Source organism: Zalophus californianus, chromosome 12 (genome assembly GCF_009762305.2).
Source record: "Zalophus californianus isolate mZalCal1 chromosome 12, mZalCal1.pri.v2, whole genome shotgun sequence".
NCBI lineage: Eukaryota > Metazoa > Chordata > Mammalia > Carnivora > Otariidae > Zalophus > Zalophus californianus.
Genome location: NC_045606.1, coordinates 34,701,499 through 34,723,822, shown reverse-complemented (window position 1 = coordinate 34,723,822; position 22,324 = coordinate 34,701,499). Strand labels below are relative to the sequence as shown.

Sequence of the window (22,324 nt, the reverse complement as noted above, 5' to 3'; positions counted from 1 at the left end):
CCAGCAATTTGTCAATTACAGTTCAGCTTTTCTGATCTCAGCACTGGTTTCTCCAGCCAGTTCCATCCCTGAGTCTTTGCTCTAGTCATGACTTCCCTGTATTTACTCATCTCTCCAATCTTGGGAGCAGTTATCTGCCCTATGTCCTCTCCTCTCACGAATGAAAAAAGAATTGTTGATTTTTCAGCCTGTTCAGCTTTTCACTTGTTAGAACAGACTTCCAAGCTCCTGATGTGGAGAGCTGGATACCAGAAGTCGTATCTAAAGATTCTGAATTAGAGAGGTTCTGAACCTATAGACACCAGGAATAGCTGAGGTTAGGAGTGAAGAGCCCAACTGATACAAGATTTAGCAAACCTCTCTGCCCCCATTTCCCTTCTTGATTTCCAGAATTTTGGAGGCTAGACATATACTCCCCTATGGGATATTGCAAAAATCCTGAGGAAATGGATAAATCCAAGAGAAAGTAATTGGAGTCTCTCTAACTCAATAGCCCTGTCAAATCTCCCTTAGAGGAGCCCACTCATCAATAAGCTCTGGCCAATATATATACACATACAAACAATCAAGAATTATCAGATACTTGAAGTAAACTTTTAACATTTAGAATGGAAGCCAAAGTAAACAAGGAACTTAGAGAAAACAGCAACAGTATAAAGAGTGAAAAAAACATTTTAAGAGACAGTATACAGAGAGGAAAAAATTTTTAAGCACATGTAATGAATAACCCCAGAGATAAAGAGAGGGTATTGTTTGTGTACATGAGGCAAAAATAGAAGGCTATAAAAAGGTAATATTTAGTGACTAAGAATAAGCTCTTGGAAAATAAAAAGAATGGTGAAAATGAAATTTTCAATAGAAGAGTTGGAAACTAATCTTTAGAAAATTTCTCAGAAAACAAGTCAGAGAAGGAGATATAGGAGAAAAAAATAAGAAAATAAGAGGTCTAACATCCAACTAGTAGGAATTTTAGAAAGTGATAACAGAGAAAGTGGAGGAGATAGAAATGAAAAAAAAAATACAAGAGAACTTCTCAGAACAAAAGAGCATGACATTCTACTTTGAAAGAGCCCACAGATTGCCTAGCATAATGCATGTAAGTACTCGACCAGGGCAGTCACTGAGAAATTCTAGAACTCTGGGGATAAAGAGATCTTGTATCCTCATCTCCCTTGCCCTTCTTCCTTCTTTGCCCTTGCTTGAGAAAGCCACAACTCTGGTTAAATCCAACTCTAAGCTCACTCTTTGTACCTAACCCTCCTCAATAAGACTGCAGAAAACCCATGCTGACTGGTTTCGCTTTAAATTAATGACACTAACCCCTAGTGGGCTCTCTACACTACATTACTCATGGTATACTTCCATGATTCATTCTCTTACTGACTACTTCATGCCATCTCCTCCCTTATTGAACTCCAACCCTCCTCCAGCATCCTCACTTTCAGCTAACAACCTCCCCTTTCTTTTGTTGAGAAAAATTTGGAAACAATTAAAAGAAAGGTCTTCCACATACACATACCACCACAACATCCTCCTACCTGCATCATGAGACCAGTGTTCTACTTTGTCTCATTAGTTTTGATGACCTCTCTAAGCAAAGGCAAACTTCTCCTCTTGTGCATTATATTTTTGTCCTTCCTTACCTATTCAAGGAGATTGCTCTAGCAATTCTTCCCTTTCTCTCCTGAATCATCAAATTTTCTCCTTCTACAGCATCATTTTTCATTAGAATACAGTCTTTCTCTTTCTCTCTATGTGTATATACAAAACCAAACTTCTCTTAACTTTACTTCTCCAGCCATTGCTCTATTTTTTTCCTTCTCTATTCTCTATTATTTCCTTCTCAATACTCCCGCTATCTCCAGTTTCTCTCTGCCTATTTCTCTTGGGCCCACTCTTACCTTTTTTTCATCTCTATTATGCCATTGAAACTCTCTACCAGAAGTTTCTGATGATCTCCATGATGACAAGTCTAAGACAAACTCCTGGGACTCATCTTTGATCTACCAGCAGGTTTTGACACACACATGATCACTCTCTCCTCCTTGGGACACTTCTTCACTTGACTTCAGGGATGTATGACATTCACCTAGTTTTCCTTTTAACTTCTGACTGCTCTTTCTCTGTCTTTTCTACCAATTCCTTTTCATCTCCTCAACCCCCATCTGTTGGGAGTGCCTCAGAGCTCAGTCCTTGACTTTTCTATCTACTAAGTGCAAAGTGATCCCTTAGTGATCTCACCCAGGCACATGACTTTAAATACCATCAGTATACTGAAGATTCTTATGTTTACATCTCAGCTTGGACGTCTACCCAGACTCTCTATTTGTTATCTTCACTTGGTATCTCAAATTCAATATGACCAAAACTGAGCTATTGATATATACCCTCCAATCTATTCCTCCCATAGGCTTCCCTACCTCACTTAAGGGCAACTCCTTTTTTCTAGTTTTGCAGTTAAAAACGTTAGAGTCATGCTTGACTCCTCTTTTTCACACTCTACATCTAGTAAGTTAGCAAATACTGTTAGCTCTACATTTAAAATATACCCAGGATTTGACCATTTTTTATATCCCTATTACCACCACTTTACTCTAGTCCAAGCCACTACTACTTCTCATCTGAATTACAGCAATAGCATTCTAAGTGCTTGTCCTACTCCACCCTTAGGCCATTATTTACCCAGCTAAGGAAAGTCAGAGCAGTCACATTTCTGCTCAGAACTCTCCAACAGCATCTAATTTTTTTGGAAGAAAAAGCTAAGTTCTTGAGTTAATACCTATTCTTTTCAAATTATTCCAAAAAATAGAAAAGGAACAAAAACTTCCAAATTTATTCTATGAGGCCAGCATTACCCTGATAACAAAACAACATAAAGAAACCAATAAAAAAGAGAACTACAGGCCAATGTCCCTGAGGAACATAGATGCAAAAATTCTCAACAAAATACTAGCAAATTGAATCCAACAATACATTAAAAAAACAAGTGGGATTTATTCAAGTTCAAGTGGGATTTATTCCTAGATTGCAAAAGTGGTTTAATATTCACAAGTCAATTAATGTGATATACCATATTAATAAAAGAAAGGATAAGAACCATATAATCATTTCAACAGACAGAGAAAAAGCAAATGATGAAGTTCAACATTCATTCATGATAAAAACCCTCAACAAAGTAGACTTAGAGGGAACATACCTCAACATAATAAAGGCCAAATATGAAATCCACAGCTAATATCATCCTCAATGGAGAAAAAAACCAAGAATTTTTTCTCTATGGTTAGGAACAAGACAAGGATGTCCACTCTCACTACTTTTATTCAACATAGTACTGGAAGTCCTAGCCACAGCAATCAGACAACAAAAGAAATAAAAGGCATCCAAATTGGCAAGGAAGAAGTGAAACTTTCACTATTTGCAGATGACATGATACTAAACACAGAAAACCTGAAAGACTCCACTGAAAAAATGCTAGAATTGAAACACAAATTCAGTAAAGTCACAGGATACAAAATAAACATACAGAAATCTGTTGCATTTCTATATACCAATAATGAAGCAGCAGAAAGAGAAATTAAGGAATCAATCCCATTCACAATTCTACCCAAAACAATAAGATACCTAGGAATAAACCTAACCAAATGGGTGAAAGACCTGTACTTTAAAAACTATAAAATATTGATGAAAGAAATTGAAGATGACACAAAGAAATGGAAAGACAATCTGTGCTCATGGATTGGAAAAACAAATATTGTTAAAATGTCTATACTACCTTAAGCAATCTACACATTTGATGCAATTCCTTTTAAAATACCAACAACATTTTTCACAGAGCTAGAACAAACAACCCTAAAATTTGTATGGAACCACAAAAGACCCTGAATACCCAAAGCAACCTTGAAAAAGAAAAACAAAGCTGAAGGCATCACAATTTCAACTTCAAGTTATATTACAAAGCTGTAGTAATCAAACAGTATGGTTCTGGCACAAAAATAGACACATAGATCAACAGAAGAGAATAGAAAACCCAGAAATGAACCCACAGTTATATGGTCAATTAATTTTTGACAAAGCAGGAAGAATATCCAATGGGAAAGAAAATGTCTCTTCAACAAACGGTGTTGAGATAACTGGACAACAACATAAAAAAAAAAAAGAAATTGGACCACTTTCTTAGACCATACACAAAAATAAATTCAAAATGGATGAAAGACCTAAATGTGAGACAGGAATCCATCAAATTCCTAGAGGAGAACACAGGCAGCAACCACTGTGACCTTGGCCACAGCAACATCTTACTAGACACATCTCTGGAGGCCAGGGAAACAAAGGCAAAAATGAACTATTGGGACTTCATCAAGATAAAAAGCTTTTACACAGCTAAGGAAACAGTCAGCAAAACCAAAAGACAACTGACAGAATGGGAGAAGATAATTGCAAATGTCTTATCAGATAAAGAGCTAGTATCCAAAATCTATAAAGAACTTATCAAACTCAACATCCAAAGAACAAATAATCCAATCAAGAAATGAGAAGACATGAACAGATATTTTTCCAAAGAAGACATATAAATGGCCAACAGACACATGAAAAAAATGTTCAACATCACTTGGCATCAGGGAAATAAAAATCAAAACCACAGTGAGATACCACCTCACACTGGTCAGAATGGCTAAAATTAACAAGTCAGGAAACAACAAATGTTGGTGAGGATACCAAGAGGAACCTTCTTACACTGCTGGTGAGAATGCAAGCTGGTGCAGCTACCCTGGAAAACAGTATGAAGGTTCCTCAAAAAGTTGAAATACAGCTCCCTGGTGACCCAGTAATTGCACTACTAGTTATCTACCCCAAAGATACAAATGTAGTGATCCGAAGGGGCACCTGCACCCCAATGTTTATAGCAGCAATGTCCACAATAGCCAAACTATGGGAAGAGCCCAGATGTCCATCGACAGATGAATGGATAAAGAAGACGTGGTATATATATATATACACACACACAATGGAATACTACTCAGCCATCAAAAAATGAAAGCTTGCCATTTGCATCGACGTGGATAGAACTAGAGGGTATTATGCTAAGCAAAATAAGTCAATCAGAGAAAGACAATTATAAGATCTCACTCATGTGGAATTTAAGAAACAAAACAGAGGATTAAAAGGGAAGAGAGGAAAAAATTAAACGACAAAATCAGAGAGGGAGACAAATCATGAGACTCTTACTCATAGGAAACAAACTGAGGGTTTCTGGAGGGGAGAGGGTGGGGCTATTGGGTAACTGGGTGATTAAGGAGGGCATTAAGGAGGGCATGTAATGTAATGAGCACTGGGTATTATATAAGACTGATGAATCACCGACCTCTACCTCTCAAACTAGTAATACATTATATGTTAATTGAATTTAAATTTAAAAAATTGTTTAAAAAGGTGCTATCAATGATAACTATACTAAAATGAGAAAAAAAAACCCCAAGAAATAGAAGATATAGGCTACAGGAAATAATAGATTCAACACAAGGGGACAGACAAAGGAAAAACATAGGATAATACTTAGTAAAATTCTAGGCTATCACCATGCAGAATGTCTGGAGAGTGATCTACCAGACAGAGGCAGGAGCTTAACTCCAGGAGATCAAACCAGAACCTGGTTTCTTGCTCATAAAGCTCACCTGGTATGTTGGCTTATAAGTAAAGGACTTCTGCACTTTTGAAGAGTTCATGAAACAATTATAACAGGAAATAGAAAACTAAACAACAGTATGTGGCTTAGTTATGAAAAATATTTGATAGCAGTATGTAAAATAATGGTCAAATGATTTGACCAAAAATTGAAGATGGGTAAAAAGGAATGGCTCAATCAGTTGATCTCAAGGTTGTGAGTTCGAGCCCCATGCTGGGTGGAAAAATTACTTAAAAATAAAATCTTGTTTTTGTTCTTTTTTTAAAAAAGGAATGTGGGTAAGTAACATATAGGAACTGAATCCAGATTTTTCATAATAAAAAGGTTATATATAAACACCTAAAATGGAATAATAAAAACAGTATAAGCATATTATTTAGAATTATGAATAGAAATACTTAAAGAAAGAGATAAAAGAGTTGAAAGAAGTTGCCTGTGAGCCTGGTTCAAGAGAGACAGAACAAAACAGGACCCTCAAAGTCTACTAGTCTTCATTTAAGCCTTGTAGTATTATTTGACTTTTTAGGTTATATAAATGCAATTTCAATACAAGTAAAGAATTAAGGTCAGTTTCCACCATGGCGTACCGTGGCCAGGGCCAAAAAGTGCAGAAGGTGATGGTTCAGCCCATCAACCTCACCTTCAGATACTTGCAAAATAGATCTTGAATTCAGGTGTGGCTTTAGGAGCAAGTGAACATGCGAATAGAGGGCTTTATCATTGGTCTTGATGAGTACATGAACCTCGTATTAGATGATGCCAAAGAGATTCATTCTAAAACAAAGTCAAAAAAACAACTGGGTTGGATCATGCTAAAAGGAGATAGTATTACCCTGCTCCAAAGTGTCTCCAACTAGAAATGATCAGTGAAGTGAGAAATTCTTGAAAAGGTCATGTAGTTTGTTTTTTTAGATGTCCTTTGTTGGGAGTGTAGTTCTAAAACATTGTTTTGATTACCTTTATGTTATTAGCAGAGGACAGTAAATGCTGTGAGATTGTTTTTATTAAAAAAAAACTAAAATTTAAGAAGTTCAAATAAAATGAAAAAATAGTATTATAGACATGTTATTTAAAGTTACGGAGGTAATAAAAAGAACCGAATACAAATAGGTAAAAGACAGGGGCACATGGCTGGCTCAGTCAGTAGAGCATGTGACTCTCGATCTTGGGGTTATAAATTTAAGCCCATGTTGGGTGTAGAGATTTAACAAATGGTAAAATACAACGGTTACCGCTGAAAGTTGGGATTGGGGGCTGACTTGTTATGACCATAAACTTGATTGCTTTTACAATAAAAATAAATAAAACCAAACCACAGTATGGGTTGGTCCATCAGGTATCTGTGAGGACAGGGTAATACTGAATAGCAATTGTGAATTAGCCTGTTTTTATTAAGGTCACTTATGCTAACAAAAAGAAACTACTGCTATTTTGAGAAAATGGACATGTTTCCTCTTTAATGTGATGATGTACATCATGATGTACATGTACATGTTACAACATGATGATTTGTTATTTTAAAAACTCAATCTAGTATCTTAATATAAAGGAAAGGTGCATGTTGGTTTAATAGGAGTTACCCAAGTACTAAATTTCAAATTCAAAATTGTCCACTTGAATCAGAATGACCTTCCTAGAAGAATTAATCCTCTTGGGATTTTGTTCTAATCTTATTTTAGGAGCAGATTTTCTCTAATACCAAGTGGAGTTATTTGAGTTCTGACACAGAAATAGCAATGAAACAGTAATGATAAGCAAGTATTCGATCAGAACTTTGTGCACCATGGGGTGCTGCATGGAACCCACTCATTAATTACATTGAATTTACCCAGGGGAAACTGTTTTTATTTTTTAAGATACTTAGACAAATATTTTACAACATCCCTCAATAACTCATATGTTTTAAAATTTTCTTTTAAAATGTTTTTATACAAAAAACTAATGATGTAATGTATGGTGATTAACATAATAAAAAAATTAAAAATAAATTAAAAATAAAATGTTTTTATTACATATTTTAATACATACTGAAAATAGTAACACATGCATAAGAGATATAATAGTAAGAGATGCATAAGAGATATAAATAGTAACACATGCATAAGAGATATAATATGGTGATATAATGAGCAACAGTCAACCCACCACTCAATATAAGAATTGGAACATTAGCAATGCTATAGTAGTAACCCCCTAGATGCTCCTTTCCCCATCCCATCCTCATTGTTAAAATACCTTTCTCTACAACTAACTTCAGTACTTCCTGTTATGATTTAAGTTAATTTCCTCTGGCTCTGTTCTCTGGAGATGAGTATCTATGAAACATCTTTGCTTTCACTTACAAAATAAGTGAGCATGGGATTTAGAGTTGATAGATCTGGTTGCAAGTTCAGCTCTAACATAACCTTACTGTGTAACTGTAGACAAGTTATCTAACTCTTCTGAGCCACAATTTCCTCATTTGTAAAGCATTCATTACGTGTATCTATCTTATAGAAAATAAATCATTATGCTCTTAGAATCTTTTTGCAAAGTGTGAAAAAAAGTAATTACATGTCTGGCTAATTTCTTCATTTGGTAATCTTTGTTTCAAAAACAAACATAATTTAAAAAGAAATAATTCATCCTGTTTTTTTCTGGATATTTTAATAACTGAATCCAATCCATTCCAATCCAACCAATGGATAATTTTTGGTTGGTTCTGCAGATACTGGTTGTCAAGGTGCCTAATGTCCTGTTTCTTAATGAATTCAATGACTTTCAAAAGACTAACATAAAGATGAAGAAAACAGCAGAAATTGCACATGAGAAATTCATTGGATATTAATTAAGTCTAGATCTTGTGGTTAGCTGGGACAGCATCATAGATACACAGAAAAAAGGGCAATGACTTGAGAAACATATTTTCGTCATTCATTTTTTAAAATCATTTTTCTGCTTTAAGAAATAATGTAACCAGCTGTTAAAATAAAGCAGTCCGGAATGTTACCAGTTAGCCTGTCACCATGGTAGCAGCATCTGGGGAACATGTAAAATACATTATTCTAGAAATCCTGAGGTTGACTCCTACATTTGTATGAGCACACTTGTTTATCTGAAGAGGTAACAAATCCATTCTCTTTATACTTCTGAATTGCATGAAATGGTATCTTCTCAAGAGAAGATACTACTAGTGTGTGAAATTCCAGGCCTAAGATGGCCAACATCAAATAGTTGCAGAAGTGAAATCAGTACCAAAAAGACAATAGTATAAAGAATGGACCCTTTATACTTAAAACTACTTAATGTTTTAGTATCACATATGATGCTGATGCTAGAAATGGTGACGGTAACAGCGATGATGATGAAAAGGCAATTGTGAGACAATCAGGACAGAAGATTTAATATTAGTGTTAAATACAATCATTTTAGTACATTTTTGCCCGTTCTTTTTTTTTTTTAAGATTTTTATTTATTTATTTATGGGACAGAGAGAGACTGTGAGAGAAGGAACACAAGCAGAGGGAGAGGGAGAGGGAGAAGCAGGCTTCCCGCGGAGCAGGGAGCCCGATGTGGGGCTCGATCCCAGGACCCTGGGATCATGACCTGAACCGAAGGCAGACGCTTAACGACTGAGCCACCCAGGCGCCCCAATACATTTCTGCCCATTCTTCTTAAAGAGCAGTGCTACTTCATTGTCATGTGATGTGCATCCTACGTTGTAATCCTAAGTGGTGACTAATATGTTGTGTTGAAATACATGACAGAGTTACATAATTAGGTTAATTTTAAAGGACTCTTGTGAAGAAGTGTTTTTGCCACCTTTTTTACTGTCATCTGAGGATACAGCTACAATTACAGCATGATAAATATTTGGGTGAAATATGAAATATCCAGTCAAGCGACAGTTTGTTCCTTACTTGATGCCAAAAGACAGGTTTGACTGATTTTATGTTTCATTGACTTAACTAGTTGTTTGACCAAATTGTTTTCTTTGGTATTTTTTAGACACAATTTAAATGGGATAACCAGCTGTGTCAAACTTTGTCTTTAAAACTGCTTGTTCAGCTACTTCTATAATGAGGTTTCAACATGAGGTTGCCCACTGAACTATCTGGCCCGATCCCTGTAATACTGTCAGAAAAATACACGCAGTGGTATTAACTTTCAGTTAAGCATGAATTTTGAATGACAAAATAAACTTTGGATGACAAAAAGATGGTTGAGAATTCTTGAGACTCTTTTCTTAATAAAGGTGACTTGATTTTTTCCTGATTTTTAAAATTATAATTCATATTATTGCTATGAAATTTTATAGAACAGATTGCTCTAATCATAATTCATCAATTCTTCATAAAAATACATTTTTACCTATTTACATCACAAAAATTTAGAAGTGACAATCTGAGCTGATGCCAATGCATACTTAGTCTCTTTTTTATGGAACAATTACCTGGTACTCATAGGAACCTTACCAAGGGAGAAGAGTTTTTATATTCCTATTCTATAAGGCTCTTACCTCCAAAACTATGCACTTAGATTTTTCTGTACCATTTCTACTATTTTTATAAGGTTATAAAACTTTTTTCACTTTATGAATAATACAGTATCTGGTCTTTTGGTCAAGAAGTTTTATAGCACAACTAAATATATCTAACAAGGGCTTTTTTTCCCCCAAAATTATTTTACAATGTACTTCCAGAATAACTGTTAGTAAATCTGAGGGCTAATTTGTGTCTCAGAACATTGTGATACCTATTATTACAATAAAGATTTTTAAAAAGTCACAGTCCAATTGTATATTTCTGTTATGTATCATGACAGTTTTGTATATTCCATACAATATTTCCTCTTTTGTTATCATTATTATTGGCAATAACTCTATTACTTCTAATAATAGCATTATCATTAGAAATATGAAGATTTAACAGTTTTCATGGTTTTGGAAAATATAATTCAAAATTTTCTCTCGTAACACGATGGTAGTTTTCTTGCTTATCAACAAAGTATGAAATGGTTACTATATTCTGTCAGCTTGCTATCTCTTACTTTGTATTTTATTATTTCCCAAATGCTAGAGTTTCCTGACATTTATAACATGTAAAAAAATATATTGATGCTTTTATTCCTTTTGGAGTATAAATATGAAGTGGGTCCTAGTCAAAAACATTGCTTCCTTCTCATATATTGCTGTTAGGAGCAAAAATTGGTACAATGTTCATGGAGGGCAACTTGGTTCAATTTGTCAAAATTAAAAAATGCTCATACTCTTTGTCTTTTTGTTTTTTTTTTAAAGATTTTATTTATTTATCTGACAGAAAGCCAGTGAGAGAGGGAACACAAGCAGGGGGAGTGGGTGGGGGAGAAGCAGGCTTCCCGCTGAGCAGGGAGCCGGATGTGGGGCTCGATCCCAGGACCCTGGGATCATGACCTGAGCTGAAGCCAGATGCTTAACGACTAAGCCACCCAGGTGCCCCCAAAATGCTCATACTCTTTGACCCAATAATCTAAACTCCTAGGTTTTTATTCTATAATCTTGCATATGTACAGCACAAAATATATGCAAATGAAATATTTTTTTTTGGAGCCTATTTGTAATAGTAAACGATGGGAAACAGTAAATGTTATTAAGGGCTGTTTAGTTGAATTATGGTATATTTGTACAGTGGATTACTATACAGACAATATAAAAATAATGACTTTTATATATACTGATTTCGAACAATCTATTTTTTTTAAGATTTTATTTATTTGAGAGAGAGAGTCAGAATGCACCTGAGTGGGGAGAGGGGCAGAGAGAGAGAGAAAGAAAAAGGGAGAGAATCTCAAGCAGACTCTGCCCTGAGCATGGATCCCGAGGCAGGGCACGATCTCACGACCCCGAGATCATGACCTGAGCCGAAACCAAGAGTCAGATGCTTAAAACTGACTGAGCCACTCAGGCGCCCCTGAAACAATCTTTAAGAATGAAAACTCAAGGAACAGAGAAAAGTATATGGTAGACTACCTTTAGAGTGAAGTAAGAGGAAGAGAGAGAGGGAACTTATACATGTATGTTGGCAAATGCATGAATTATTGTTGGAAGAATCTCCAAGAGACTGGGTACAGTGTTTGCCTCCAGAGAGGGGAACTGGGTAACTAAGGAAAAGGAGAGAGATTTAGGTTTATACTGAGTATTCTTTTGTATGTTTATATCATGTGTGTACACTTTTCTTTACATTTACATACATGTACAAACTTTTTTTTTTACAGATTTTATTTATTTACCTGAGAGGGAGAGAGAATGAGAGATAGAAAGCACGAGAGGGAAGAGGGTCAGAGAGAGAAGCAGACTCCCCGCCGAGCAGGAAGCCTGATGCGGGACTCGATCCCAGGACTCCAGGATCATGACCTGAGCTGAAGGCAGTCGCCCAACCAACTGAGCCACCCAGGCGCCCTGTACAAACATTTCTAAAAACTAAAAGAAATATAGCCTCATGTCCCAGAAGAAATACATTGTCTGATATTACTTTTCATTTCCTCCTTCCCCTTCCATCACTTGAAGATGGCTGAAGGTCTTTTGTTAGTTGACAAAGAACAGACATTTCTACCTTTAAAACTAGCCTGTGCAATCATTACCAAGTAATTAGAGAGCAGTTGAACCTCTTACCCTTAACATTTCAAAAGTGTTTGGCTTTGTAAATATGCCAGTGTGGTTGGGTCTCTGCAATCTAAAGAGAAGTGGAGACCTGATAGTTATAAAGGCAGAGAAGAATCCCCCCTGGAGGTTGGAATTGTTTGTGGTCCGAACTTAGTAACTGCCAAATTGCTTCAATGTACTAATGTACTGTCTCAGAATGATATTCTAGCATCAGACTATAACCGAATCTCTGAAGATGGTTGAATTTGCACCATATAAAATATATTCAATGTTACAGAATGTGTACCACATATGTAGAACATATTTAGACATTAATGGCAGGTTTGAAAACTTACTTCAGTTTTAAAAGGAGTTTTTAAATCTTAAAACAATAAAATAACATATCCACAAGGAAAAAAAGGTTAAAATTTAAATACAGAAAAAGAATTATAAAGATTGTCTAACAGTTTATAAAATGCTATCTTGTTTATAGGTAAAGATTGTCTCAAATCTTATATTTTGTGATCATTCCACTGACTGCCAAAGAGAAACAAGAAAAGTTATTTCCTTAAAAGAAATCTCAAGAACATTGGGGGAAAAAAAATCACACTGTCACATGCATTCTCATAACACAAGGACAAATACATGCAGATCAGATCAGTGTGAACTGACTCATATTTTCCCTTTACTATCCCCAGGAATTCATATTCGGTTTCTCTTCTAACGATATTTAAATGACTGTATAGTCATACATATGGACTGGTACTTGATACCCTAGAATGAATAATAATACATACCCCCAGGAGAGAGATGTCTTTGTTTCCTTGATCTTGGAGTTGTACAACATATGGTCTGACAGATTTTAAGCTCCAAGTATCTATTTTTAGACATGATAGTTCTTTACCCTTATCTTTTAATAAAAGAAAAAGTATTTGTTGAGCTGAGACTTGCTTTCACAATAGCACTTCAGCTAGCTTTGTCAGCTTAGAAAGTTTGGTGAGATGAATAATTTAGTCTGTAGGAGTAATATGTCTAGAAAAGAAATTTAAGTAAGGGTTAGATAATACAGGTAATTAATTAAACGATCTTAGGATATCTGATACATAATGACTAATTTAAATATGTATTAAAAATACATCAAGATCATAAATCATGACTGTGATACTCTTGAGCAATACAGAACACATCACTATATAATAGAAAAAAATGTTTTATGTGCTTTAAAACATTTAAAAATTCTCTCTCTCTTATTTTTCTCTTTTGTCTTTTCCTAATGTTCACAGAGAATCACAGTACCTGGTCAAAACAGAGAACAATCAAACTAAGATTTATATTTAATGTCAAGAAAAATGAACATATTTTAGAACGTATGTTTAATTAGACAAATGTTTGATTTGTAAAAGCACTTTTCTGACAATAGTTGTAGACATTATGATAAGAATTGCTTCTTCAGATTGTCAGAGTAATTAAGTTGGTAAGGGGTACTGTGTCATGATACTGTCCTTGACATTGGGAAAATCATATATATAGCAGATTCTCCAGGGCCAAAGAAGAGAGTAATTCCTGCAGTCTCACTGATGGCTAGGAAGTCATCAGTGTTATCAAAAGAAATGGATGTCATTAAAATCTGCCTTCATATTCATTCCTCACCTTTGGGAAACCTTAAGAACAGCCCCTGTGACGTTGGAAAAGCAGACTTCTTAGTTAAGGGAGTGCCTAGGTATATTCATGCAGTCCTCAATTTACAGATGAGTTGGGTTCCAACACTTTGTACTCAAGTGGAATTTTCAACTAAGACGTTATAGGCGGTGCTAATCTTCTAAGAATACAGTAGGCCCCCCTTATCTGTGGTTTCACTTTCTGTGGTTTCAATTTCCTGCAGTCAACCACAGTCCGGAAGCAGATGATCCTCCTTTTGACGAATCAGCAGGAAGTCAACAGTAGCCAAACACTATGTCATGATGCCTACGTCATTCCCCTCACTTCTCATCATGTACACATTTTTTTTTAAAGATTTTATTTATTTATTTGACAGAGAGAGAGAGAGCGAGCGAGAGAGGGAACACAAGCAGGGGGAGTGGGAGAGGGAGAAGCAGGCTTCCTGCTGAGCAGGGAGCCCGATGTGGGACTCGATCCCAGGACCCTGGGATCATGACCTGAGCCGAAGGCAGATGCTTAACGACTAAGCCACCCAGGCGCCCTCATGTACGCATTTTATCATCTCATATCATCACAAGATGTGATGTAGAAGATGTGAAGAAGAATGGTGAGTACAGTACAGTAAGATATTTTGAGAGAGAGACCACATTCACATAACTTTTATTATAGTATATTGTCATAACTGCTTTTATGATTAGTTACGTTGTTACTCTCTTACTGTGCCTAATTTATAAATTAAACTTTATCATAGGTAAGTATGTATAGGAAAAAACAATAGTATATATAGGGTTCAGGGCTATCCATGGTTGCAGGCATCCACTGGAGGTGTTGGAACATAGCCCCTGAGGATAAGGGGGGGGACTACTGTAATCCACAAAATGAAGTGTTATAAGAAATAGTAGTAGAAAAAAAAACAGTAAAAACCAAAACTGTTGTAAAACAAGATCAAAGCAGAAAACAACAAACTGATTAAAAAAAACATAATGGGGTGCCTGGGTGGCTCAGTTGGTTAAGCGTCTGATTCTTGATTTTGGCTCAGGGTCATGAGATTGAGCCCCACATCAGATTCCACACTGAGGCTCCATGCCTCTCTCTCTCTCTCTCTCTCCTTCTCCCTCTGCCCTTCCCCCACCTCTCTCTCTCTCAAAAAAAAATAACATTTATGTTAAATGCTGGTTTTTGACTGGAAAGTTTTATTAGAGGACAATAAAGAAAATATAGATTTTTGTGGGAATTGTGAAGAAGTTTTTTAGCACTTTCATGGACTCTAGAGGTTGTTTCCCTTTTCACATCAAAACTACACTTTAAAAAATGTCACTTCCCTTTATTCTGGTATTAGTCTTTTTTTTAATAAAGATTTTATTTATTTATTTGAGACAGAGAGATACAGAGAGAGCAGGAACAGGGGGAGGAGCAGAGGGAGAGGGAGAAGCAGACTCCCCACTGAGCGGGCAGCCTGATGCGGACCCAATCCCAGGACCTGATCCCAGCATCCGATCCAGGATCCTGAGGTCATGACCTGAGCCAAAGGCAGACACTTAAACATTTGAGCCACCCAGGCGCCCTACTCTGGTATTAGTCTTATGCTTAGGTGTGATCAGAGTCATAGTGAGGGAGGTTTGTAAAAATGGCTCAAGAGAGAGATGACTCTGGAATTAGCTAAATACAAGTTCAAAGAGAGAGAAGGAAGAAAAGGAGGTTAAAGATGAAATATCTCTGGGAAACTAAGGTTTCACCAATAGACGTGCATGTAGTAAATAAAGAGAAACATCTGGCTTGACATACGTATGGCTGAGAGATGTTAGGTCAGATAATTAATTTCCTATCCATGCCTGTTACCAAAGAGACATTCTTTACTCAGGACAACTTTGTTACCGAGGTTTGAGCAGGGAATGGCGGGAGGGGCAGAAGGAAGTGGGCGGGCATCAGAGTAAACACCTGCTGTTTTGCCTCCCCAGCAACTGGTTCGCCTTCTTTTACTCTCCGTGTTCCTTTGGGGTAGGAGCTTAATCACAAGGAACAACAACAGCCTTTAATTGCTGGAACTGGGAGTCCAGGCCACAGTGGGATTAAGCCCTGAGCTGCTGAGCCGCTGAGCTGCTAGCCTTGAATTTTCCCTGGCTGGGAACAGAATCCAGAGTGGGCCCTTACCAGCAAGGGAAAATAAGCAACTCCAGTGTCTGAAGTATAGTAGTTCTCAATTCTGGGTATACGTTAGAATCATTTGCCGAGGATTTTTTTAAAAAAGATTTTAATGATTTATTTGTCAGAGAGAGAGAGCAAAAGCACAAGCAGAGGGAGTAGCAGGCAGAGGATGAATCAGGCTCCCTGCTGAGAAAGGAGCCTGATGTGGAACTCGATCCCAGGACCCTAGGATCATGACCTGAGCCACCCAGGCAACCCTCATCTGCTGAGGATTTAAAAAACAAAAACAAAAAACTAGACCAGTATCTGGGCCCCATGTCAAACCAATTAAATCAGAATCCCTAGAGGTGCGGAGTTGGGCTTCAGTGTGTGTAAAAAGCTCCCTGGGTGATGTGCAGCTAGGCCTGAGAACAGCAGGATATGACAGTGACAGAGTGAAAGGATCAAGTGTCCAGCTCCTGGGGAAAAGTGAAGAGGAAAGCTCTACTGGCCGCTCTGAGTAGGGAACACGCATGGTCAGTCGGCTTACTTAGTGTCAAATGGGGCCTGGAGGACTCGGGGGACAGCAGGAGGACCCCGGCCGTCTGAGCAGAGCGGAGTTAGGAGTGCAGGGAGGAAGGCTGGAGGGTGCAGGCAAGGCTTCCTGTTCCTTGTTATTTGGTTCAGGGGCAGCCCGAAATTCTCTCCTCAGCAGTCCCATCTCCATCTCTTCTTCCCAGTGTCTACACAACGACAGTCGTCCACCACCTCTGTACAAGGAGAGCAAACCTCCCACTCAATAGAATTATAGAATTTTAGAGCTGGAAGGGACCTTCGATATTATCCGGTTTAACACTTTTCTTTTGGACTGTGAATATCTCCACAGGCCTGTTAAAGGCAAGGAGTGTTTCTTATGCTTCATTGTTTCTCTAGTGACCACAGGGTGGATGCATAAATGTTAAATGACCAACTGAATGAACAAATTTTCAGATGAGGAAGCTGAGTTGCATAGTCAGTAAATTAGTCAGTTCATTCACTCAATACCAGTACAAACAGAAAGCTTTAGATATCCATAAGGATGAATGTGCAGCACAGTGACTATAGTTAATAATCCTGTATTGTGTATTTGAAATTTGTGGAGAATAGATCTTAAGTATTCTTAGCACACCATAAAATAATAGTAACTATGTTAGATGATGGATGTGTTAATCTGTTTGTAAGGATTTGTGGTAATCATTTCACAATGTATAGGTATATCAAATCATCATGTTGTACAACTTAAATATTATACAACTTTTATTTGCCAATTACACCTCAGTAAAGCTGAGAAAAATAAAACTAGCAAAAGTTGCAATATACTCATAATTTTTGCTTTAACTTAACATAATGTGTTTTTTCTTATAATGGATATTTGGTATTTCATAAACAAAAATAAATGCTTGCAACTGGAAAAAAAGAAACGTAGGAAACTGCATATTTCTGATGATCTTAGAAATACAAGTAAATTTAATCCAACCAACACTTTGATGTACTTACTAGGGAAGGCATGGTATTAGGTGCTATAAAAATTAGTGGAGCTTAATTATTAAGGGCCCAGGCTCTGGATTCAAAGTGCCTGGGTTGGATTTCTGGTTCCTACTTTTTGACTGTGATATTTATTTATTTATTTAACCTCTTCATCCCTCCCTTTTCTCAACTGTAAAACGGGAATAATAAAATATGCCTTGCAGGGATGACAGTACTTTATGCAAAATAAATACTCACTAAATATTATTAGCACTATTTAATATTATCTGCTGTTTTGAACCCCCACTATGGAGAAGAGTGGGACCTGTTACCTACATGGGACTTTATTTTGCTGAGCTTCATGCTGGGTTTGAGTGTGCCAATGGGAGCTAGGGCTGAAGCACCTCTGAATTTAGGTAAAATAATGCAGAGAGGAGTTTGAAGTCAGGAGGACAAGCCAAAAGGAAGGAAATGTGAGCCGGTGGGTCTAACAAGGGATCTGAGAGCTGTTTTTCTGTGTAGTGTGGTATGTCATCTCCATGACAAAACCTACAGTGAAGTCCACTTTGCTCACTAATGTTTTCGGGTGATGTGGTTTACTTTGGCAGAACTCAAAGTGGTTCTGGGTCTAGCAGGGAGGATGTATAGCTGGTGCATTCAGAGGATGGGAGAACAGTTGGCATCTGGGTTCCACAAAGAAGAACGAGACTCAGTCTGAGCCCTTAAGAAATCACGGTATAATGCAGAGATTGATATGTGTGTACCATATTAATTTAAACACAAGGTAGAATAAATCTGGTGTTATACTGATTGCACAAAGTGCTACAGAAATATGGAAATGGGAGAGATTTACTCCAAATGGGGGTTTGGAAAAGCTTCAGGGAGAGATGGTATCACAGTTTCTAGGTTAAGTGACTGTTAGGACTTAATGTGTTTCCACCAAAATGTATACATTGAAATTCTAACATCTAATGTGATGATATTAGGTAAGGGGCCTTGGGAGGTAATGAGGTTATGGGGCTGAAGCCCTTGTGAAGGGGATTAGTGCCCTTATGAAAGAAACCACAAAGAGCTCTCCTACTCCTTTCTGCTATGTGAGGACACGTTGAGAAGACAGTCAACTACCAGGAAGTGGGACTTCACTGAACACCGAATCTGCTGCCACCTTGATCTGGACTCCCCAGTTTCCAGAACTGTGACAAATAAATGTCTGTTGTTTAAACAACTTAGCCTATGGCATTTATGTTATAACAGCCCTAACAAACCGAGACGAAGAGAGTGCCTAACAAGTGGCTATGGTGAGCAGAGGAGTGAACAAAGGATCGGAGGCAAAGAAGTGCAGTGCTGTGCTTAGGAAACTGTGAGACTACCTGGTATTAGAAAACAATGCCAAAACCCACTTCCATCTCTAGATATTTTGCTATGTAAACTACCACTGTTACGTGCGGCTAAATACAATCCTGATAGAGTGTTCAGTAAGTACGTGCTAAATGAATAAACAGAGGAATGACGAGAGGATTGGACTGGGAGATCAAAGATCTCAACTCCAATTCTGGCTAACCAACTGTAGTAGTAGACAGAGATGTTTTTGTCTGCCCAACTTACCTTTCTTCATTCTTTTTTTAAGATTTTATTTGTTTGCGAGAGAAAGTGAGCACATGAGCGGAGGTGGGGAGCAGAGTGAGAAGTAAGTATAAACTCAAATACAGTATAGGCCAGGGGTTAAGAACACCGGTTCTGGAAGCAACAACCTGGTTTGAAATCCTGGTTCCACATACGTGTCAGCTTTATGTTCTTGAAAAAAATCACTTAACCCTTCTAAGCCTCAGTTTCCTCATCTGTAAAATGATACCTACCTCATAGGTTGAAGAAAGGAAAGAATTTTATATATAGGAATATTCTGGAAGAATATAAACAAAATGTAAATAGTGATTATTTCTAGGTGATGGAATTATGGGTGAATTTGCTTTCTTTTTCTAATTTCTATAGAAAAATATTTCTATTTTTATAGTTTCTACAGTGAATTAAAATACTATTTTCTGAGTGTCAGCGTAGCATCACAGTTATGATCACACACTCTAGAGTTGGACTTCTTAGGTTCCAGTTACTTATTAGCTGTGTGAGCTTGGGCAGGTTACTTAGCCTCTCTTTCAGTTTCGTCATTCATAAAATAGAGATCATATTATTTCCATCATAGATGTAAACGGATTAATATAGGTGACATGATTAGAACAGTACCTGCCACATAGTGTTATATGATGTTTTCAGATATTAACATTTTTCTCTTTTATGTCCTTTTCCTCAAAATGCCTATTCTTTGGATGCTTTAAGTCAAGAAACTAGGTTACAGGTATACAGTAGCTCACTGTAGTTTAATGCAGGTGTCCGCAGACTATGACCAGCGGCCACGTGCTCTATGAGCTAACAGTCTTTACATTTTTAAAGGGTTGTGAAAAAAGAAAGAAAGAAAAAAGAAGAATGTGCAAAAGAGATAGTAAATACTTTAGGCTTTGTGGACTACATACCCTCTGGCCCTTTACAGAAAGTGTGTTGGCTGTTGGCTTAATTTGTTTCCCCTTTCAAATATGTTTAGGATTTAAAACCACCATGCTATAAATACCAAGGACTAAATTTCTAAGGGTAGAATTTGAAGAAATACTATAATTAGGAAGGGAGATAGTTTTGGACGAGGAAGATTTTATTCTGTTTTGTGAATATTTGCTCCTCTGCTTTGTGGTAAGATCACTTTTTTCTACCAGTGATTAAGAATGGCTTCACAGTAATTGAAAGCATGGTACTATAGGATCAAACAACCCAAAAGGTACTTAAACTCACCAGGCTGAATGGGATCAAGGCTGAATGGGATCTCAAATGATTACTGTGTTTCTCTCAGCCAACTCTGTCATGTTGGTGGTGGCAGTCTAACTACTGTGGGAATCTGGGATCATATCAGGTCTGGAATCAGCAAATTTGCCAGACTAAGTACTCAGTTCCTTGCCACAGCCCTTGTGGTAATGAGTGTGGGAGTGGGAAGACCGACTCAAGGATCTCTCTAGACCCCAGTCAGGCATATTTCAGAGAAAGAAAGTTGCCACTAGTTAAATCTTTAGATTTCAAAAGAAATCCAAGGTTGTTAAAAAGCAATTGTTTTTGGAAAGGGGGAAATTAAGCTAAGTTGTTTGTTGGGGTTTTTTTTTTTTTTGGTTGTTAGCAGACAGAAAGAGTGTTAACCTGTGATTATCAGGGTAACTTTATCTATTATTTTACACAGCAGTAAGCAATTTGTAGCCTTTCCATGTGTTTTCATAAGCACACAAGATAACCTCAAGCAAGAGAACGGGAGAAGAGACATGATGTTCCTCTGAGGACTTCAAACTACACCGGTAGGAAGCTGGTAGGTCTGTCTAGGAAGTTGCTGTGGGGTGGGGGGTTGCATTTGTCTATTGAGCCCAGGAGTCTGGGTATTGCTGTAGTGGGTGGAGGGTGGGGAACTGGAGGGCTACTTCCTTTCTGACCTTAATTGGGTCTGCTGAGATTCAAACATGAGTGGTCAACCAAGGGGCTGTGGTGTGCCAAAAGTCTATTTGCATGAAAAACTAAGGATACTTCCTGGGCAGAGCGGGTCAGGCAGACACTTTTGACACAGTGAAAAAAAAAAAACCACCTTAATTATAAAAGGGCAGAGGTGCTTCTGAATATAGCATAGATTCTGTACTCCAACTTGACTTTCAGCTCACCGCCAGAGTGTCTTAAGTCCTACTTGGGGAGGGAGGGCGCCAGAGTCCCTACTTTTCCCTGCAACAGACTTTTGGATGAAAAAAAGAGGGAGGAGATGCTCCAATACAGACTTGGCAATTTTTTCTTTTCTCAAGTGAAGTCATTTAAAAACACATATGCCACCTAGTATTACCATGGTTTCAGAAAAGAAAGCTGTAAAAGGGATATATAACAAAACAAATTTAACTTAAAAATTGGATTACTTTAGACTTTATAAAAAAACTTTGAAAGACGACAACTTTAGAACAGCTTCTAGTGAGATAGGGCAGGGACTGGACTTGGGCCTCCTCAAACCTGACCGTGAAATCTAGCTTTCCTGGACAGCTGAAACTCTATGCCTCTTGAGTAGTATATCTTGCAGGAATGTGGAAGCAGGATGATTACCTAGAGGAGGGACTGAACTATGAAGACAGGTAAAGACTGAACCAAACTAGTCTGCACCCAGGTGGACCCCCTGCCCTGACTTTTCACCAACTATTCCTCTCATTATAATACTAAAACCTACACACATGGGTGGAGATTTAACATGCTAAATGAATAGACTTGCGACATGTGAGGAAGCATAAATTTTTAGTGCGCAGGCACCAAGAAATTCCTGACTCTGTATGTCTCAGCATCACTCCTTTCTCTCTTTAGTCCCTTTAAAAACTTTCCCTGGCCTATATTAGAGGACTCAGTTGAAGAACTCTTTTCTTTGTGCTGTCTCCCTTGTGCTCCAGAATAAGCCCCAATAAAAGCCTTGCCTGGAACTTTCTTTTGGCCTCCAGTCAATTCCTGCTGTTTAGAGAGCCCAGAGACCAAGTGAGTGACACTAGGAAAAACTCCCCTCCACCATGTTGCAACTACTTATCCCTTTTCTTCTCTGTTTCTTCATCATTGCTTACTCCCTGCCTCTGGTCTTCTACCACACACAGCCCTCCAATGTTTCCAATCACACTTCTTAATTATATCAGCTTAGTAGGGCATGGATCAGCTAT

At 37.5% G+C, this 22,324-nt stretch overlaps 1 protein-coding gene and 1 pseudogene across 2 annotated transcripts in view; one reads left to right on the top strand and one right to left on the bottom strand.

Annotated features, from left to right (window-relative positions):
- AKAP9 (A-kinase anchoring protein 9) overlaps positions 1-22,324 on the bottom strand; it is a 197,697-nt gene that overhangs the window by 173,585 nt on the left and 1,788 nt on the right. The gene's annotated exons all lie outside the window — the stretch shown is intronic.
- On the top strand, positions 6,262-6,540 carry LOC113911938 (annotated as a pseudogene).